A 17,188-nucleotide genomic window follows, 5' to 3' on the forward strand; every position below is an offset into this window, starting at 1 on the left:
CAGGAGGAGGCACTTCTATTGCTTCTTAAAAACAAAAACAAACCCCCAAACTATTCTCTGTATGCAGCCTTATGATGAGCAGGACCCATTGGATACGCTGGGACATACTTCTGAGTAAATATGAATAGGATTGGAGCGCACGTAAAGTTAGAATCAGGGTGTCCTTTTTGCATATAATTCCAGCTAACCTTAAGAAGACTGCTATAGTTATAGGCAACACAAAAAGGAAGTGAAGTGAATGGTGAAAGTTTCATTTTTTACAATTCATCATCCTATCCAGAAATTTGAAAGAGAAGAAAATAAGAAAAAAGAATGGAAGTAAAGGCCAATATTCACAAATAATAATTTATTCCACAAAAAGTAACTGATTCATACTAGGGAATTCAGATAATCAGTATATTGGTTTCTGAAAACTCTTTATTTAATTTCATTTCCTTTATTGTCAGTGTTGTGCATTTTGTTATCTTTCTAGATGGTTGATATTATTCAATAGTAAGCTCATGTGTCAGAGATTCATCCCTTTGCAGGTTAATCATATACCTCACACACACGCACACGCACACACACACGCACAGAGAGGCATAAAGCTTATAAAGGCACAGTAAGAATAACCATGTGGGAGATCTTTAGATAGTAACTAATATATATTAATGTACATTTTTAGTTACTTTTGAATAATGCTGAAGTCCTATGCATGGCTAAGGCTGCTTACATTCCATTGACTTCAATGAGATTTAAACAACCTAACTGTAGACAGGACTGCAGTTTAATAGATACCATTGTCTCATATGGACAAGGATTGTGAACACAAACATTTCTGTTCTCCATCAATAGAATAGTTGATGTAATAGCTTGAGTCTTCATTCCGGAGAAGATGAATCTTTTTACTGTGCATTACTGGTCATCTGAAACCATGAACAGATTTATTTCTGAGTTTCTGTGATGGATATCTAAAGAGACTCTCCTACCCACGGCCATATATGTGTTACTCACACATACAGTACATAAAATATATTTGAGTGGTGAATCTATTCAGTGTGCAGAGACAGTGAAACAAATGCTTCAATATTTCTGTCTGATTATTCCACTGATAAGGGAAAGCTTAGACAGCTCAGGATTGAGGAATTAATACTTTAAATATTCTTGCTATGAGATAAATAAGGGAAGGATTAACTAGATGTCTCCCTTGTTTAGCAGCCCAAAGATAATTCTGGCACCTGTTTCTCCACAGCTCATTATATTGGTGCAAAGTCACTACATTTGAGTAGCAGAAGGAGCAGATTTGAATAGCAGACGGAGTATGGTGGAACGCTAGCTAGTACTCAGCTAAATGGCTGAATGAAAGGATTGACAGCCATATTTATTTAGTGTTTTATTTATTACATTTCTGTATCACTCAATAGCCAAAGCTCTCTGGGCGGTTCACAACAATTAAAACCACAAATGCATCATAAAAGGCAATATAAAATTTAACAGCTTAAAACTACAATATAAAAGTACAAACCACAATAAAACCTAGCAGCAATGTATAGATTTAAAATACAATGATGGATTTAAAGCAACAGAGCTAAAAGACTAAAATATCTGGGAAAATAAAAAGGTCTTTACCTGGTGCTGGAAAGAGCACAAGGTACATGCCAGGTGAAGCTCATTCCACAACTGGGGTGCCACAGCAGAAAAGGCCCTCTTCCTGGTAGCCACCCACCTCACTTCCTTTGGCAGGGGCTCCCAGAGAAGGACCACTGAAGATGTTCTTAGGGTCTGGGATGATACATATAGGAGGAGACGATCCTTCAGATAACCTGGCCCCAAGCCATTTAGGGCTTTGAATGTTAATAGCAGCACTTTGAATCAGGACTGGAAATGGACTGGCAGCCAGTGCAGATGAAAAGGTACTGGTATAATATGGTCATGTTGGCCAGTCTCCATTAACAGTTTGTGGCCCTGTTTTGGACCAGCTGAAGTTTCTGGACCATTTTTGAAGACAGTCCCACATATAATGCATCACTATAATCCAGACAAGAGGTTATCAGAGCATGAATAACTGTAAATAGGCTATCTCTGCCCAGATAAGGACATAGTGGGTATATCAGCCTAATCTGATAAAAGGTGCTCCATGCCACCAAGGCCACCTATGCCTCAAGTGACAATTCTGGGTCTAAGAGAACCCACAAACTATGAACCTGATCCTTTAGGGCAGTGCAACCCCCTCCAGAACAGGCTGAATATCACTTAGCTGGGCAGACGAACCACCCACTAACAGTACCTCTGTCTTGTCTGGATTGAGTCTCAGTTTATTGGCTCTCATCCAGTCCATTACCTTGCCCAGGCACTGATTCAGAACAGCCACTGCCTCACCTGGGTTTGATGAAAAGGAGAGTTAGAGCTGGGTGTCATCTGCATATTGATGATACCTCAGCCCTCTATATACCCTCCCCCAGCGGTTTCATGTAGATGTTGAACAGCATGGAGGATAAAATAGAGCCCTGTGGATCCCCATGGCATTGTTGCCAAGGCACAGACCAATAATCCCCCAGCATCACTTTTGGAATCAGCCATCCAAGTAGGAGCAGAAGCACTGCAGTGCAGCACCTCCAACTCCCAGCCCAGCCAACCTATCTAGAAGCATACCATGGTCGATGGTATAGAAAGCCGCTGAGAGGTCCAGGAGAATCGACAGGGTTGCACTCCCCTTGTCCCCCTCCCAGCAAAGGTCATCCCACAGGGCGACCAAGGCAGTTTCCATTCCAAAACCAGGCCTGAAGCCCGACTGAATTGGATCTAGATAATCCATTTCATTCAAGAATGCCTGGAGTTGTCCTGCAACCACCCTCTCAAGCACCTTGCCCACAAAGGGGTGTTAGCTACCGGCCTGTAGTTATTAATATCATCCAGGTCCAGGTTAGGCTTTTTCAGGAGTGGCTTAATTACTGCCTCGTTTAAAGAGGGCAGCCTCACTCTCAAGGTTTAGTGAAGACTGCCAGTGTGGGTACCAGGGACGTCTGGTTAACTTCGCTCCTCTATCTTGTTGCTGGAGATTGTCAGGTTGTGTCAGATTCTATAGTTTCTAAGAGTCCTTAAAACACCAGCGATATTCTTTGATATGCTACATATTATTTACTCCTAGGGTAGCCATGTGTCCTGCTTTACAGGGTACATCCTCTATTTGAAGGCATCCTCTGATTGAAAGGCTGTCCGATCCGAGTCTGGTTTAAAGGTAAAGAGCAGAAGAAGGGAGACCAGCAGGGGCCTTAAAATTGCCCATCAACAGTCAGCTCTGGACAGAGCAGCCACACAGCTCATCTGCAGGTCACTGTCTAACCCCACTATGGTGAGATGCATTGTATCTAAATTATAGTAATTATTTCTAAATTTGCATCTATACATCTAAATTAGCATATGCAAAATGTATGTAAAACTATAACCAGGGTTTGGTGCTATTGTCTTGTGACGTGTTCTTTTGTAAGGCATAAGTGGTCACCCTATTTACTCCTGCTGGGAAGGTTATGCTAGTGTCAAAGCCCTCCCAGCAATACGGTAACAGTCTCACAGAGCCAGTATTCTAAAGTTTGTGCAATTCGGTAAGTTGTTGCTTCTCTAATCCTGGTATTGCATATGAGTGAGAATGAATTGCTGAGAAGCTGCTGCTAGATTTACTCCTTCAGCATCAATAGTACAAGATGCATTGCCAGGAACACCTGTGTCCTAAAACCACTAGCTATGGAACTGAACACAATGAGGAGCAAGCTGTTTCTACAGAGATGGTTCTAGCCATATGATTTATAATCTGAACACTGTTTTCATCTTACATTATATTTGGCATTCTTTTTAAAGGATCTTGATTTCAACTTCACTGACTACTAGACTAATCTATCCCTCATAAGAAAGAAGACAATGGGGAAATTACTTTTGGCAGAATATGAGGGGAAAACAGAAAGAAAAGGAGTTAAATATAGAATGTACACCCTTGGGGAAGATTATAGCTCGTCTTTTGTGGTAAAGGATTTGGACAATTTTATAATTCTTTGCAGTCATCAGAATTTAATGTGATTCAAATGAAAATTGATGCCTTCCTTATTAATATGCCTTTTCTCTCTGTGTGTGTGTGCAAAAGACTCTACTACATTTGGGTGGACAAAAGGTCATTTCTGGTACAAAACAGTATAGTGGAATGAGCCTGATATTTTTTTAATATACAGGATAACTATTTTTAGACAAAAAATAATAATTAAGATTGCAAATATAGCCATCTTTGCACTGCATTCTGCTCTTGCTGTCTGTAGCTTTTAAATGACTCAGAGATCGGCAGTTGGTAATATTTTTCAGAAGCACAGTGCTTGCAGAAATATAAGAAGCAGGTGCACCAGTGAATACAAGCAGATACACCAGTGAAACTTCAGGATCAAAGCACTGTTGTTGTTTTTTAAAAATGGCACATTTTTAAAAGCCGAACAACCTATTCCACAAATTAGGGTGGTTCTCTATATGAGGCTTAAAGTGGCCCTTGCTTCAACTGGCTTTAACACAGATGAAAAATGAGCATTGCCTAGAATGCTCATTTTGATTATAAAAACCTCTCTTTTCCACATTAACAATGCTCACACATTCACATAAACCACACAAGAGAGGCTCAGAGATGATTTAAGCCTCATGTCTGGAAATGCTCTGTGTTAAACTGGAGTATTGGGCTTTAAGATGATTTGGCTTCAGTTAAACTAGTTCATAGACTTTGCTGTAGGTCTCCTTGAAGGGCACTCAAAAGTGAGGATTAGCAATCTTCATAAATGGAGTTTATTGATAAGAGCTTCCCCTTAACTTTAGTGTAGATTCAGTTCTGCATAATTAAGTTCCTTTCTGTCAGCAGAGCTTCTTGACAGAGAAGGACTGTTGATTTAAAAATATTAATAGTAAGGGCTGTAAAAAAAAATAAAATCATCAGACCCCAAGCAAAATGGCTGTCAATGTACAGCCCCATCTGCATGATGCAGAGACAGATTCAGATAATGCTGAGAACTAGCAGCAGAGTTGTTGTTCTTTTTACTGAGGACATTGAGCGTTTAGTATGTACACAGGCTGCTGTTTTCCACAACGCTATTTTTCTAAAATAAAGGCATAATTATGCCAGGATTAAGCATAGGTTTGCCACACTGCAACCCCCCCCTTATTATTTGTTTGTTTGTTTGTTTGTTTGGATACCGCCCAATAGGTGAAGCTCTCTGGGCAGTTCACAAAAATTAAAACCAAAATCGCAGGATAAAACAATATAAAATATAAAAGCATTAAAACCACAATATAACCAGAATAAAACGTAGCAACAATGCAGAGATTTAAAATACAGATTTAAAACACCAAGGCTAAAAGACTAGGAAGCTAAAATGCCAGAATGCCTGGGAGAATAAAAAGATCTTCACCTGATGCCAGAAGGAATACAATGTAGGTGCCAGGCGAACCTCTCTAGGGAGTTCATTCCACAGCTGGGGTGCCACAGCAGCAGAAAAGGCCCTCTTCCTGGTAGCCACTTGCCTCACTTCTTTTGGCAGGGGCTCACAGAGAAGGACCGCTGAGGATGATCTTAGTGTCTGGGCAGGGACGTATGGAAGGAGGTGATCCTTCAGATGATCTGGCCCCAAAGCTGTTAAGGCTTTGAATGTTAATACCAGCACTTTGAATCGGGCCCGGAAATGGACTGGCAGCCAGTGCAGCTGGAAAAGTACTGGCGTAATATGAGCTCGCAGGCCAGTCCCTGTTAACAATCTTGCTGCCCTATTTTGGACTAGCTGAAGTTTCTGGACCATTTTCAAAGGCAGCCCTATGTATATTGCATTGCAGTAATCCAGACGAGAAGTTATTAGAGCATGGAAAACTGTAGCTAGGCTATCTCTGTCCAGATAAGGGCATAGTTGGTATACCAGCCTAAGCTGATAAAAAGTGCTCCGTGCCACTGAGTTCACCTGTGCCTCAAGTGACAGTTCTGGGTCCAATAGCACCCCCAAACTACGAACCTCATCCTTTAGGGGGAGTGCAACCCCTTCCAGAACAGGTTGAATATCACCTAGCCAGGCAGATGAACCACCCACTAACAGTACCTCCGTCTTGTCTGGATTGAGTTTCAGTTTATTGGACCTCATCCAGTCCATTACCATGCCCAGGCACTGATTCAGAACAGCCACTGCCTCACCTGGGTTTGATGAGATAGAGAGGTAGAGCCGGGTGTCATCCACATATTGATGGCACCTCAGCCCACACCTCCGGATATCCTCCCCCAATGGTTTCATGTAGATGTTGAACAGCATAGGGGATAAAATAGAGCCCTGTGGAACCCCATGGCATAATTGCCATGGCACAAAGCAATAATCCCCCAGCACCACCTTCTGGAATTGGCCATCCAAGCAGGAGCAGAACCACTGCAGTGCAGTGCCTCCAACTCCCAACCTAGACAACCTATCCAGGAGGATACCATCATCGATGGTACAAAAGCCACTGAGAGGTCCAGGAGAATCAACAGGGTCACACTCCTCCTGTCCCTCTTCTGGCAGAGGACATCCCACAGGGCGACCAAGGCAGTTTCCATTCCAAAACCAGGCCTGAAGCCCAACTGAAATGGATTTAGATAATCGGTTTCATTCAAGAGTGCCTGGAGTTGTCCTGCAACCACCTGCTCAAGCTCCTTGCCCAGGAAGGGGATGTTGGCCACTGGCCTATAATTGTTAACGTCCTCCGGGTCCAAGTTAGGCTTTTTCAGGAGTGGTCTAATTACTGCTTCTTTTAAAGAGGCCAGCACCACTCCCTCTCTCAAGGAGGAATTTACAACCCCCTGGACCCAGCCAGACATCCCCTCCTTGTTTGATTTAATAAGCCATGAAGTGCAAGGGTCAAGCACACAAGTGGTCGATTGGACTTGGCCAGGCACCTTGTCCACATCCTCAGGCCTCAGTAACAAACTCATCCAATAATACTGGACCAGACGGTGCTCTGCACGCCTCTACCGGTGGAACTGCATTCTTCGTGGTGTCCAATTCATGACGAATGTGAGCGACTTTATCCTCAAAGCGCCGTGCAAACACGTCACAGCATGCTACCGAGGGACCACGTTCTGGTCCATTAACCATCAAGCCTATACTTTCGAAAGTTTCAAGGCAGCAGGAGAGGATGAAGGACCAGGAAGTGACCATGTACAGAGCCAGACCATTGTCTGCCCTGTGTGGCAGTGGCTCTCCAGCATTTCAGTCTAGAGTCTTTATCAGCACTCGCTGGAGATAACCAGAATCTATCCTGGGCCCATTTGCATGCACAGCATGTCCTCTACCACTGAGCTACAGCCCTTCCATGTGTGCTCTGTGGCTCCCATTGTTGCCTCCCCTGGCTCCTCCCTTTGGCTGCTTGGCGAAAGAGTAGAAATATATAGGAACATGCTTTATACTGAGTCAGATCATTGGTCCATCTAGCTCAGTATTATTGACTTGGAGCCAGTTCACATGATTGGCAGCCAGCAGCATGGCTTAAATAAGCCATGGTGGCTTGTGGCGCGTGCTGGCGGCCATTGTGAATATTCAAGCTGCAGCAGATGATTGCCACAGCTTATCATGTCTTGTTAACTCAGGCAGGTGGTTTGTTACCATGGTTAGCAAGCCACCCAGAACTCATGGGCTGTTTTGGGGTGGCTTGTTAACCATGGCTACAAGCCACCCTGCCCAGTTTCTAATGACACAATAAGCCACGGTAACTCCCCACTGCAGCTTTAATATTCACAATGGCCACTGGCACACACTGCAAGCCACCGTAGCATATTTAAGCTATGCTGCCAGCCACTGATGGTGTGAACTTGGTCACTGACTGACAGCGGTTCCCCAGGGTTTCAGGCAGGATTTTTTCCAGGCGTATCTGGGGATCCTGGAGATCAAACCTGGGCCCTTCTGCATGCAAAGCAGGTGGCCTGCCATTGAGCCACAGCCCTTCTCTTCCTCCCTGGTTGGGTCTTGAACCCTTGTCCCAGGAGGGCTCTGTGTGCTCTCTACAGGCAACCTGTTCCATGGGTGCTGTGCTGAGTGGGTTTGCCTTCCTTTCCTTCGTGGGTGGTGCTCCAAAATGATGGTTGCAAGCAGCATAAAGTGATTTGAACCCCTGTCTGGGGACTGCCACTAGCAGGGCTGTTGCTGGCTGAGCCACTAGAGCTGATGGAATGGGGGCACTCTAGTATCATGGTGTGTGTGTGTGTGTGTGTGTGTGTGTGTGATGCAGGGGGATGTCCTGAGGCATCTCCATGCCATCATAAGTTCATTACTTCCCTCTGTGTCTGAGTGTGGCATGTGGCCATTGTCACCAGCACCGTTCCTGACTGGTGGGCTTTGATGGTGCTTCCAGGGACACTGGCAGCGAGGGGTGGGGCGTGTTTGCTGCTGCTGTGCCATTTAGTATTTTCTGGTTGTGTTTCTTTCCTCCCCTTCTTGGCTGAGCACACAGGGCAAGTATGGGAATCTTTTGCAGCCCAAGGGCCACATTGGCTCCAGGCGAGCATATCTTGGGGGGTGATGCAGGCCAGCAATGAGAGGCATTCTTGCCTGGACATACCCACCCCATTTTCACACTTACACACACCACATGGAAAGGCAGCCAACTGACATGGTGGGAGACATCACTTTCCAAGACAACCATTTTTTTTCTACTTCTGCCATTTCATTTTCAAAACGATATACTGGCCCATAATTAAAGCCTTCTTAAAACTGATTTTCTGATTAAACTGATTAAAACAATTACAACTGATTTTCTGATCTGTTACTTTTAGTTAGCACTCTAGCTATATTAAAAATCTTTATACTACAGAGCTTCCTGTGCAACTCCAGGGTGAAAAATGAATTAGTTTCTTAGGCTCATGCATCATTGTGTTTGCTTAGAAAGATGGCTAGACTGCTCATGTAAACTGTACAATTGTTTCCTGATGTCTATACAATGCCTCAGTGCTTTAGAGACACACTGTACTTCAAGGAATAATCCAGACAAAAATCCATTGCTTAAAAGCTGGACAACAAAATGCAGACGGCTCAAGCCAGTCCACTATAGACTCAGTGCCAGTGCATGGAAGGATCCAAGCTCTCGTTCTTTGAGCAGAGACAGGGTGATGCTACAAGAATATGGGAGGCACACTCAGGAATCTGATGCCAGTAACTGCATATTGAGGGTCTGTGTATATGCTTACACACTGTGATGGGAAAGGTGAAACAGGGCTCTAATGCGCCCTATTGGGATTCCTCGATGTATCGGCATTGCACACTTGGAAGACTGGATCAAGCCACAATTGTGCTCAACTAGGTACTGTTCTCCCATTACTATATTGTGCTTGCCATTACTGGCCAATTTATCTTATACTGTTCAGATTCGTTATGTGAGCTTTTATTAAGTTATGTATAAAATAATACCCACTCATAAACCAAGACAACTTCATTAAAGGAGACGCTATGTTTCCTGATTTTAAAGATATTATAAGGCCTCCAAGCTTAATCCATCCATTCCCTTTCTTTAACAAATATCATTTTTGCATCACTTGTTCCAAACAACCCTCAAATGACTCCAGGTAAAAGCAATGGGTTACCTTATTTAATTACCTTTTTCATTATATATACGATATTTTGAATGGAGTTAAACATATGATTTGGGGCAGGGTGAAGGGGGGGGAATGGCCAGTTGCTGATTGCTAAACCATTCCTGAGTTTAGCAATCCCAGCTTGCTAAACCACAAAAAACCCATGTACCCCTCTCCCACCCCTCCCTTTTCATGCCAACTTCAGCACCTCAATCCTGGGTTGTTTAAACCATGGTTCCCTTTATTTCCAACACTGGCTTAATGTTGGTTTACTAAACAGGATCTTAAACCACAGTTTGATCCTGGCTTAAGAGCCTGGTTAATAAACTGACATAACATGAAACTGCAGTTCTAAGAGACCAGAATTGAAGTGCCAAAGCTGGCACATAGGGGGAGAAGGGATGGGGAAGAGTGCACAGTCCCGATGTTTGTTTTTGGCTTGCTACTGGCTTCTTCACATAGAGCTTTTATACTGCTATTGAGATTGATTATTCATAGAAGTTTGCGGGTCCTTTAGATGACATCGTCAACCTCTAGGGCATCTCCCGCTCTAAATTACCTTTATTCTATTTTTAAAAAAAGATTGGAGGTAATGAGCTATCAAATTATAGTGCTTGAGTTCTGCTTCAGTTCCCTCATGAAAAGAGGAAAACGCACAATAAGAGGACCTAGACCACAGCACCATCTACCAGCTTGTATGCCCCGGCCATGGGCTACTAAGGTTTGGAGGTGCCGAGATAATGATAAGCCAGATCCAGGTTTGCTTACAAGGAGAATTTATTGAGTACGTACAGCACACAGGCATACCCAGTGGTTGGATCAGACAGCTTCCCTGAACCCAGAGCGAAGGGGTACAATGGGTCTTATACCATACATGTTAGCAGTGAGGCAGCATGACAGCAGCAAGTGTTCATCTGCAACTTTCCCAGTATAAGGTAACAGTACTTGTTCAGAAGGAAAACAGTCAGAACTTTCCCAGCACAGACACCTGTAAACAGAGCCTAAACAGAGTCTCACTTCTCAGGCACATCCTAGGCCCTGATAAGATAAACGGTAGCTCATTAGCATGGAATGTGCTGAGGTGGCAATATCGACCTTTGACTCATCTCACAAGCTCCGAGGCTCATTGGCAAGGAAATTGCACTTATAATGAACCTAAAGAGAGCACTATGGATCTCTAGGCCCCTGTAAAACTGCAGGTGACTTGGTTACAGGCCTGGGGCCATTACACTCCACTCCCAGATGATCAAAGGACGATACCAGTCTGCGTGTCACAATCTCTTCTTACCAGAGGGCCAGATCTTCTTTGCCCTGTCATTTGATCACCAGGGGATTGATACCCACCTTACTGTATATTTTAAAATACAACAGCCATATGCGCAATAGTCACAGTTACTGCAACCATGTGCTTCCACCCCCACCCCCACCCCCCCGATTCCTTGAAACCAGTCCAAAATCGGTCTGAAGAGGGAGTCCTCTTCTAGGTGATGTATTTTCTCACTTTGCTCATACAACGCCCTTACACTGTGATTTATCACACGCTGCTTGTCAGGAATGTACACACAGCATTCTTGCTGCAACATGGCACAAATACTGCCCTGGGCCGCCGTAATCATATCTAAAGCCAGGCGGTTCTGCAAAATAGCAGTTCTCATGCTTGTCCGTTCTATTCCAATGGCTTCTAGCGCCTCAGCGGTGGTGTTCAATGCCATGTCCTTTGCTCTTCCAAAGATATTCACTTTGTACATTATTGTAGCCACACCACCCCCAGGGAACAAACTCCAAGCATAATCAGCCACACTGAAGATGCCTCGTTGCCATCTCACCTTCCAGGCCCTGTAATTCCCTACTGCAGGGCTGTCTAAGGTATTCATAAACCTATGGGGAACCTAGAACAGTCCCAGGGAGCACCTTCCAATCTACCCTGGGGGCAACCATGAAGAGAAGGGCTTTTTCTGCTGTGGCACCCCGGCTGTGGAATGAGCTCCCTAGAGAGGTTCACCTGGCACCTACATTATATTCCTTTTGGCACCAGGTGAAGACCTTTTTATTCTCCCCGGCATTTTAGCATTTTAGCTTCCTAGACTTTTAGCTTTGCTGTTTTAAATCTGTATTTTAAATTCCTGCACTGCTGCTAGGTTTTATTGTGGTTGTATTGTTATATTGTGGTTTTAATGTTCTATATATTCTAAATTGTTTTATTGTGTGCCGTTTGGTTTTAATTTTTGTGAACCGCCCAGAGAGCTTTGTCTATTGGGCGGTATAGAAATGAAATAAATAAAACCACAACCATGCTTTTTCTCTACAGATTTAATAACTACTGTTAGGGGCCACTGAGCTAATTCCAGGGTGCTCTTTCTAATTTGTGCATATGGTCTGGGACCTCCTACGGAACCCCACTTGTTGCTGAAAGCATGGTGCCACCTTGTTGTGTCTCACTTATTCCCAACACACTAATGGTCATGGTGGGGCATACACTTTTAAGGGGGTAAGCCATCCTATCCCATCGTGTAATTGCTCAAATCCTTCTCTGATTCACATGGATTTGTTTGCCTTCTGCGTGTTTACTCTGAAGGCTCTGTCCCGGGTGGCACTGACATCAAACCATTGGGAACCACACTCAGTATCATTCCGAGTTGCAACTGACACCAAAGACATTTGCAGGTATCGCATAGTATTTAAGAAAGCATAAAATGCACACAACAAACTTTCATTGAAATCTAACACCATGACTGGAAAACACCTCTTGCATGGTGAGGCATGATGGAGCAGATCTAGCAATCATACTGCTGTTCTAGGCTATATGGTCAGGGCCCATCAAGATCAAGGGAAGGGCATACTCACACATGCAAAGAGTTCTAGGCCACTGCTTTCACATAGGCACCTCCACGCTGCCTGAGTTCTGGCAGAGGGAAGTCCAAAAGTCCTAGATCAAACTCAGCCTGCCGTACACTGAGCTGACTACAAACACAGACACACAATCCACAGCAACGAGAGTTCAAATCTATGAAAAGCCTCACAGTACTTTTCATGGCAAGTCCTTAACAATCCAAAGTTTTAGTCCAAGTGCAGAGTGCCTCCAAAAGCCCAGATGATGATGGTTCCATACAGAGAAGGCTTCGGGCAATGAAGACAAGATGTTCCCAGCAAAGGCTCCCCGCTTCTGTATCAGCTTAGGGGGAAGGTGTGACTGTACACCTCTTCCAGATCCCTTGCCAGACAAGGGCCTTTAGCCTTTCAGCAAGGCTTCTGTCTAAACAGAGCGGCACTGCTCAGCTCTCTAGCAGTGATGCTTCAACCTGGGCAACTTTTCTGCAAATCCCACCCCACGTCTGTCAAATTTTCACAAACATCTTCTAGCCTCCCTGCCCATCAAGGCTAGACCAGCGGCGGACAGGGAGTAGGGTGACTCCCCCGGCTCCACTCTGAGAACACTGACAGAGATAAGCTCACACAGATTCTGACATTCTCAAAACTGAATAGGCCTAAACTCTTCCAGGCTACTTCTAATCCTGGATCTAAATCCTGGCTATAACTTACAAGGCTTCACTGCATTACTGAAGCTGGGCCTTGACATTATTTTTGCTCCCATAGCACCTCCTTACCCTAAAAATTTCACTCCCCTCCCTTCACACTTTCTCAGCTTGGTTGCTCAGAGATTGCTGAGGGGACATGACTGTCTAAACTAGGGAGCTTGTAACCACATTGCTAGTGCTTCTGAGCTTTCAGTGGGTCTAGTTGGAAATTATTTCAAACACATTAGAAACCACAAAACTATCTCTTCTGCAAGGAGAAAAGGAGAGATCTACATTGACTGTCATTCTTAAAGCTGTTCACGTGGCTTTACAGACTATAATCGGCTATGATCCCCTCCCCTTTGCAAAAGTAAACTTAGGGTTACAGGGCAGTTTTGAACTGCCGGGCTCTTAACAGCAAGGGAACAACAATTGCACTTTTCAATGCTTCTCCATCAAGGACTAAGGAAACTGAGGCTTGCATGAGGGGAAAACTCTTGGGGCTATCAATTACTAGATGGACTAGCCAGGGATTCACAACATGGCCACCACCACCACCCTTCTTCTCCCTCACTTGGCACACAAACTTTGGGGTAAACAAAGTGCCGAAACTCAGGACGCTACAGGGAGATGGGGGTTGCTTTGTACTTGCATTCTGTACGCAGCCATCAATCTTCTTTGGGAGGTGGGTGGGGTGATTTGCAGGGCTTTGAAGTAAAGCTTCACAGTTTGTTTGTATTTGTAAATCCCGGGTTCGACACAAGACATGATGAGATACAGGGCAACAGAATCTTTGCTTTGTCAGGGGTGACAAATGACTCAGGTCAGTCTTTTTCTGCTAGGGCCTCAAACAGGAAAACAGTCTTAGTTTGCAGTTGTAACATCATTTACAAGGTCAGCCAGATGGCTGTGCAGGTCTCGCTGTTTTTGGAGACAGCTACTATGATATCTCCTTTTTCTCAATCAGGTTGGGTCTCCCAGCTTACAGAGTTTGTTGCAGCCTGCAGGAGCATGGTAGTAGCATTTTTGGCTTGGCCAGGAACACATGCTGCCAGGTTTCTCGATCCTCCCAGCACACATGCTCAGGCAATGTGACACTGGACACCCAAATCGGTGAGAATTCTTTATTGCAGGGAATCCCACAGCAAAAGCTTAATGGTTACACTCTTCAGAAATCATATAGCTGATGGTCAGTAGCTATGTGCTCTATGAAATTCTAGAACAGGTCAAAACTAAACACTATTACTGTGACTGAGATCTTCAACGTGATTTTTCTGCTTCATTCTGTCTTGGGACCATCCTCTGGCATGCTTTCTACTCTAAGAGGGGTCTAGCCCATGCCCTGGGTGCTGATTCTTCACCTTCATCCTGTTCCTCAGCCTCATCTCCCAGGTCTTCATCTTCAGTTTCCTCTTCTTAGGGATTTCATCCCAATCGGGCGAGGTGATAATGTTGCACACTCTGGCAGTTTTTGGGCAATTCTTCTGAGCTCAGTGTATCAGCCTAACAACTACTTCTTCAGCCTTATGCTCCCACGCTACGTTGGAGGCCAGGCTGTCTTGCAACCTTTCTCTAATTAACAGCCCCAGATCTTGTTCTTTCCCCAGCTCATCCTTGAGCTTTTCAGCTTTCTCTCTCCATTCTAACTCCTTTTGCCCAACAGTTTGCAATGCTGTCAGCAACAGCTATGCCAGAGTTCCTGCACTCTGCGCTTCCTTAGCTGACCACTTTTCCAGCTGCAGAGATTCCAATGCAGTTTCCAGAGCCACTGGCATGCAATCCTTCTTGACCTCTGGGCATGCTCCCAGTCCGCTCAGGACTGCTGATTGCTTTGCAATCGGACCCCACAGCTCCAACTGAAGACAGCCTGGGAGTTGGGTTTGCATGCTGTCAACTGCATCCTCCTTCCCTTTGAAGCTGAACATATCAGTTCTCTTGGCACCCTGCTCGCTGTGCCAATTGTATGCCCCGGCCATGGGCTGCTAAGGTTTGGAGGTGCCGAGATATCGATAAGACAGATCCAGGTTTGCTTACAAGGAGACTTTATTGAGTATTTACAGCACACAGACATACTTAATGGTTGGATCAGACAGCTTCTCTGAACCCAGAGCCAAGGGATACAATGGGTTTTATACGATACATGTTAGCAGTGAGGCAGCATGACAGCAGTAAGTGTTAATTAGTGTTCATATGCAACTTTCCCAGCATAGACTAACAGCCCCACATCACAGGGCAAACAGTCAGAACTTTCCCAGCACAGACACCTGTAAACAGAGCCTAAACAGAACCTCACTTCTCAGGCACTTCCTAGGCCTTGATAAGATAAACGGGAGAATGGCCAACAGATTGGAAAAAATCAACTTATATCCCCGTACCAAAAAAGGGAAGCACCAAAGAATGTTCAAACTATCGAACAGTGGCACTTATTTCACATGCCAGTAAGGTAATGCTCAAGATTTTGCAAGGTAGACTCCAGCAATTCATGGAACGAGAATTGCCAGATGTACAAGCTGGGTTTAGAACAGGCAGAGGAACTAGAGACCAAATTGCCAATATCCGCTGGATAATGGAGAAAGCCAGGGAGTTTCAGAAAAACATCTATTTCTGTTTTATGGACTATTCTAAAGGCTTTGACTGTGTGGATCATAACAAATTGTGGCAAGTTCTTGGTGGTATGGCGATACCAAGTCATCTTGTCTGCCTCCTGAGGAATCTGTATAATGACCAAGTAGCAACGGTGAGAACAGACCATGGAACAATGGACTGGTTTACGATTGGGGAAGGAGTACGGCAGGGTTGTATACTCTCACCCTACCTATTCAACCTGTACGCAGAACACGTCATGCGACGTGCTGGGCTTGATGAAACCCAGGCTGGAGTTAAAATCGCTGGAAGACACATTAACAATCTCCGATATGAAGATGATACCACTTTGATGGCTGAAAGCAAGGAGGAGCTGAGGAACCTTCTGACGAAGGTGAAAGAAGAAAGTGCAAAAGCTGGGTTGCAGTTAAACCTCAAAAAAACCAATATTATGGCAACCAGCTTGATTGATAACTGGCAAATAGAGGGAAAAAACGTGGAGGCAGTGACAGACTTTGTCTTTCTAGGTGCAAAGATTACTGCAGACGCTGGCTGCAGCCAGGAAATCAGAAGACGTTTACTTCTTGGGAGGACAGCAATGACAAATCTTGATAAAATAGTGAAGAGCAGAGACATCACACTGACAACAAAGGTCCGCATAGTTAAAGCAATGGTATTCCCCGTAGTAACCTATGGCTGTGAGAACTGGACCATAAGGAAGGCTGAGCGAAGGAAGATAGATGCTTTTGAACTGTAGTGCTGGAGGAAAATTCTGAGAGTGCCCTGGACTGCAAGAAGATCAAACCAGTCCATACTCCAGGAAATAAAGCTAGACTGCTCACTTGAGGGAATGATATTAAAGGCAAAACTGAAGTGCTTTGGCCACATCATGAGAAGACAGGATACCCTGGAGAAGATGCTGATGCTAGGGTAAGTGGAAGGCAAAAGGAAGAGGGGCCGACCAAGGGCAAGATGGATGGATGATATTCTGCAGGTGACGGACGCGACCTTGGACGAGCTGGGGGTGGCGACGGCCGACAGGAAGCTCTGGCGTGGGCTGGTCCATGAAGTCACGAAGAGTCGGAAGCGACTGACTGAATAAACAACAACAGCTCATTAGCATGGAATGTGATGAGGTGGCGATATCAACCTTTGACTCCTCTCACAAGCTCAGAGGCTCACTAGCAAGGAAATTGCACTTATAATGAACCTAAAGAGAGCACTATGGATCTCTAGGCCCCTCTAAAACTACAGGTGACTTGGTTACAGGTCTGGGGCCATTACACAGCTGTATAATGAAACATATGGAAGACTCAGTTAAGGGGGGGAAAGGAAGTGCGTGTAAAGGGAGTCAGTCATGATCCTGCATTTAAAATGGAAGCAGGAAGCCCCATTTTAAATCCCAGATTTTAGGCTGGTGTAGAGATGCTCTAGATGATGATTTAACAAGCTGGGATCATTACATCTGCACTGGACCAGTGACTTACTTCTCTATACACATGCATTCATATAT

The sequence above is a fragment of the Heloderma suspectum genome, chromosome 7 (assembly GCF_057233095.1).
Source record: "Heloderma suspectum isolate Gila_16-S chromosome 7, 16-S_ref, whole genome shotgun sequence".
Lineage (NCBI taxonomy): Eukaryota > Metazoa > Chordata > Lepidosauria > Squamata > Helodermatidae > Heloderma > Heloderma suspectum.